This window comes from Atta colombica, unplaced genomic scaffold (genome assembly GCF_001594045.1).
Source record: "Atta colombica isolate Treedump-2 unplaced genomic scaffold, Acol1.0 scaffold9, whole genome shotgun sequence".
In the NCBI taxonomy this organism is placed as follows: Eukaryota; Metazoa; Arthropoda; class Insecta; order Hymenoptera; family Formicidae; genus Atta; species Atta colombica.
In genome coordinates, this window is record NW_017259583.1 from 4,196,814 (window position 1) to 4,202,511 (window position 5,698).

At 36.8% G+C, this 5,698-nt stretch overlaps 1 protein-coding gene across 1 annotated transcript in view; it reads right to left on the reverse strand.

The window, feature by feature from the left end:
* The window catches only part of LOC108693282, a gene marked incomplete at its 3' end in the record, with an annotated part of 180,928 nt that overhangs the window by 117,800 nt on the left and 57,430 nt on the right, over nucleotides 1-5,698 (reverse strand). The window lies entirely within an intron of this gene.

Sequence of the window (5,698 nt, forward strand, 5' to 3'; positions counted from 1 at the left end):
ATAAGTTCCGTCGAATTGGATTCACGGTGAAACGGTATACTTACATTTCACGATCATATTTTGTCATTATCACTATAACAGTCGAGAGAAAAAATAATATGTATATATGGTAGTTGGCACATAAAAAATTATGCGAAATCGATTTCTGATGTCTCTTCTGTTACTATAAATAAAAAAAATATCACAGTTTAATGTACATATTTTATTTTACGTCACTTATATTGACGTTGACAAATTTATTTGAGTCTGAAAATAAATAAATTAAAATTACATATAAAATGTTGCGCATACTGAGAAAAAAATGGTTGGTTAAATTACCATAATTTAACTATGTAATATTTAAAGTCATTTTGTATGTTAACTATAAATATATTATTTCTGTACAACTATAAATATAATTATAATTATTAACATTACAACAGTAATAATAAATAAAAATGGAGTTTCTAAATAATTATTTTGCCATGCAATTATAGTCACACAAATATCAAACTACTCTCTCAGTACATACATGTAATGCAATAAGGAACATCAACAGAAAGTTCATTAAAGCCAGAATCGTGATTCAATACCGGCACGTACGATCGGGCCTCTTAAATGATAGCCGCGACACTCGCTTATCCGTTTGGCGCGTTATGCGCAAAGCAAATATCCGCGGGCGATATGGGTACTAAATCAGGCGTTTCGCGGAGAGGAAGAGAGATGCAGGAGAGGGACGTGGAGGATGGAGCAATCTGAGGCAGTGCACGATCGCGCGAAAATTCACCGCGTCGGATGCGCCTTATCTCGACCGAAGAACGTGCATATCTGCTAGACGGTCAGATAAGGATGATCCACCACCTACAAAGCGCAAGCAGTCGGCGCGATGTAGAAAATTATGTGTGTCTCCGTAAAAGCGTCGTGCCCTCGTCCACAAACATTGTCGAGTCCCTCAACGAGGGAAAACTCGTGAGGCAAATGGAAGAGACCGGAGAAAGAGAGGAAAGTGGAAAATCGACATCGTTCTCTTCCTCGTGATTCTCGATTTTACATTCGACTTCATACTCGCGTTGAGAGAATAAATATTCTTTTTTCTATACTTCGTCTATCACCGAATTTTCAGGAGGTTCACATAAACATGTGACACGACATAAAGTTGTGAAAATATACGCCGACCGATTCGTCAGTGTCGATGGCCGGGCAACGTTTATCGCGTTTATCATGTCGCCGATAAATTACCAAGAGCAGCCAGATATAAGCGTTACGGTCCATTAACCGGAAACTCCGCGTAATGCCCATCTCCGCGTAACGTTAATTTCGACGCGCGCGTGTTATACGCGGAAATGGGGAAAAAATGCAGTTTTATTACAAAGGTACAAAACCGCTCACCAGGGACAAGAAACGAATTTCAGTGCTTCGCTTCAGGCACTCGCTCTATCCCTTTCTTGCAACCAGCTGGTAAACGCGCATTTTTCTCGTCGTAAAATTAACTCTCTTTTCCACACGCTCTCTCTCTCTCTCTCTCTCCCCCCCCTCTCCCTCTCTCTCCTATACTCTTTTCTATCCCGATGAAAAAGGTTATTCATATCAGGGGGCGCGTACCCTTTTCCGCTGCAGATTACTTCAAAGCAAATATTCTCCGTGCGTTCAAAGGAATTACAAGGCTATAACTAAATCCGTCGAATTTTTGTGTTGCAGTTTAAAGTAAGATTGTTGTGATATGAATAAAATGACGAGTCGAGAGAGAGAGAGAGAGAGAGAGAGAGAGAGAGAGAGAGAGAGAGACAGACTAAATTTGTCGCGTTATCCTCACGCGTGCAAATCATAATCTGTGCTAGCAATCAAAATTATTGATATTGTCGCACGAAAATTAAGAATTCCATTTTCAGTTATCAAATTTAAAATATTTAAAAATTTATTTTTTATTACACTTTATTTTACTACACGAAATTATTTTGTACTCTCTAAATCTGAATCAGTGAATACTTGGGACTGACGTCAGTTATTAGCCACTGATTCCCAAGTATATTACTGGTGTCAATCAGTGAATTCGTAATGGGAAATTCAACTAAAAAAAAGGGAATCTCTTCGGGAATCCCTAGCTAACCTTTAGTGTAGTTCAATGTATATGGTATTAGAATTGACATGTAAGTATCGGATATAAAATGCTTTCCAGCAAAAACACAGATGACACATCATTGTATCTTCGTTGTTTACTAATGTTAAACAGAGATAAAATGATCACTATGTTACATTGTGTCTCTTGATGGAAAGCATTAATTATATGATACTCAAACTGTTTTTCTTTTTCAATTGAATTTCACTAATTCAGATTTAGAGAGTACATAGAGTTGTTCAGCTTATTAGAACAAAAAGTTTGCAAATAATAAACCTATACTGAAGAGATTTATACTTACATCGAAAAAAACACTTTGACATTTATTTAAAGAGTACTACAGAACTCTTCGTGCCCAAATCACAATGACTCCGAAATGATGTAAAACCGAAAAATTTGATGCAAAACCGAATAATGGTAAGCAAGTTGTCAGAAATGACACCTGTAGCCAAATGATTTTATTCGCTGACTGCGGAGAGTGCGGATCGTATTTACCTCCGGTTTACGTCGGCTTAATGCCGCGTTGATATTCGAAATAATAGCGACTCGCTGGCATAAACGTGGTTCTCGTACATGGTAACACAGTATCTATGTAAGCGTTTAGATTTACTGTTTCCACTAGCCAGTGACCAGTGAACATGGCTTCGCCAACGTTGAGGCATTATATCTCTACTGAGCAGAACGATCCGCCATATTGTATTTCACTGTCATTTACTGAATATGTGCAAAGCCCAATAATAGTCGTAAATCTAGCATTGAGTAGTGCAGTTACCCATTTACACTTCTGCAGCTTGATTAGAGCAAATCCTGATATTTCCTAGCTCATAAACTAACAATAGGTATCACGTTCCAGAAATCAAATTTGAAAATTTCAAAATTGCTTTAGAAATTTGAGGGCATAGATCGTTGTGTATATTCAAAAATTTAACTGTTAAATAATATATTGCTGGCACTTGATTCAAGAAGAAAAACAATTCCTTTAACGACTTAATTGGTCCCGTTTGCATCAAATACAAAGTCTTACAGTTTCCTCGTAATCTCAACGGTCTTTACGCCACTGTCCCATAACACCCATGCCATTAACAAGTTTCGAGCTTCTTAGTTCACGAAAGCGTCGTGGTCCCGTGGCCACTTCAATCTACAAAGACGGTCCGTGGTCGTCTCGAAGCCGCCAATTAAATTAGTTACCAAATTCAAAAAGTCGAAAGAAGTGATTTAACGCGGCGAATAACAAATGGTGGATATTTATTGACGTTTCACGTTCAAGTGAATTTCAAGGTTGAGAATGAAATAGGTTAGAAAATCAAAATAAAAAAATTCGCACATATAAATCTACAGATGCCTACGAGTTATTTTTTTATAAATAATGACATTGTTATTCGTTGCTGTAGAAAAGCATAATATTTTTGTCATGTTATAAAATGAAAATAAAACCTCGCAGCACTCTTAATGTTTTTTTATCAACGATAAAACTGACAAAAATAGATGAATTAATGTAAATATCTTAAATCCAATATTTACATTCAGCTAGAAAGCTAAGCAATTCATATAAATTAAAAGTACACTAATAAAACGCCTGAAGCAAGTTAGTAGAATTTCATTTGTGTCACACTCTTGTGTCTTTAATATCTTTGAAATGATAGTTCGCCGGCACAGAACATTACCGTAGCTCGTTACTTTGTGAGTCTTTACGACATTGTCTCGCGCCGCTGACCATTGGCGAGTTTCGGACTTCTTGGTCGCTGAAAGGAAAGTCAAAGACGGTCCCCGGTGTGAGAAAGCCGCCAATTAAGTCAAAAGGGGGAAAGTCCGCCTTGGCAAATTCCGGACGCGCGTACCGCTGCGGTTCGTTTGCCATCGTCAGAGCGCGACCGAGAAAATACACTTTGACCTGGATCGACATTAGGGAGACGCGTACCCGATGTCTCTTGTGTACATCGAAATCGAAGTTCGTGGTTGTCGGCTACAGCGAACTCGAGAGATTGTGTCCGTTCCTTCGTACATTGGATGAGGGCAGATTTACCTCGATAGAGGGCCAAACAAGTTGAACGCTGCTGGACAACTTTCAAATAGGACAGTGAGCTTACCGCAACACGAATTCGGCTGTACGTGTCGTTTCAAAGAAACTAACCTGCGTATCGTGGCTGCGTATTAAAGAATTATGTTCAAATTTAAAAGGAAAGAGTTAAGTTTGATCGTATTAAAGGAGAGAGAAAATTTCAATTGCGTGATGGATAACAAACACATTTCGCTATCCATCACGTTGGAAACGACTGTCGATAAAAGTAATGTAATTCCTTGTAAACTGATCATGTATTTTGAAAATAACATATGAGTGTTTCTATTCGTAACAGAAAGCCTTCATTGTCATTATAAGACGATCTGTTACCGAACCGCGCAGGAGCTTAGCGGGAGAAATAAGCTCCACTGGTACAACCGCTGTACAAAAGCCTCTTATCCTCAGCTCGAGTAAGGGTGAAAGAGGACTAATTTGTCTATCTGAGCACAGTTGGGGGAGAACTGGTAGAAAAGAGCCGCGGTTATGACTCTCTCTTGGGTGTGCAACACATTCGAGAAACCACCCGGCCATTCGGTGGAACACGAACACGCACCTTGCACGTTGTTTTCATGATCATCATAATCCACCCCTCGACGTTGTTTTCGCACAAGTTCACGCCAGATTCTGAGCGACCGAGGTGGATTAAGGATTTTCCGGCTGCCTCTTGTGGCCCCACTACTGCTCGCCGCCAGTGACAGAAAAAAAAGAATGACCCAATTCAGGGTTTTTCTGGTTTTAGAGGCCGGCTTTTACAGCTCGTTGCATAGCAGCGAAAGCAGTAACGGTAGTCCACTCGTGCAACAAATAGCCGTAATAGTATTGTTCGTCGCATTCGCGTAAAGTGACTTGTAAACATTCTTATACAATATACTCGGTTTTATCGTACATATAAATAAATGTATGTTTTTCATTTATGTTAATGAATATGTTACTTTCTTTTTATTTCAATACGTTACTGTGTCGAAACGCAAAAGCTTCTGAACAAAATTAAAAGACCACTACTAATTAGTGTAGTAACAATAAAACACAGATAACTATAAAAAGAATTAACGAAGTTACTTTCAAAAACATATTTCAAAGCCTAAAAACTTTTAAACTTCGTCAAATTTTTCTGACAATACTTCTCTCTAAATAGTCCTAAATCCTTTTAGAATTGACCATATAAAATTTAGAGTTTCCAATTTTTAGATTTATACGTAGAATTAAAAGTCATTTTTAACTTTGGTTTTCTATCTTTTTTAAAATGTTTTTTTAAAAAATTGAGCTACAATTCTTTCGTTTAATTATTGAAAATTATCATTAGATTTTCATAAATTCGTAATATAAAAAATAAATTTAATTTAAATTCCACACTCTCTAAGTTATTTTTAAATTTAAATTTTAGATTATTATATCATTTTTAAATATAAATGAATCTAAATATAAATGAATCTTAATTAATGATAATATTTAAATATTTTATATCACGTTTCTATTCAAAAAAAAGAAAGAAAAAGGAAATTATTTTCCTATAGGTATATAATACGTTAAAATTAACATTAAAA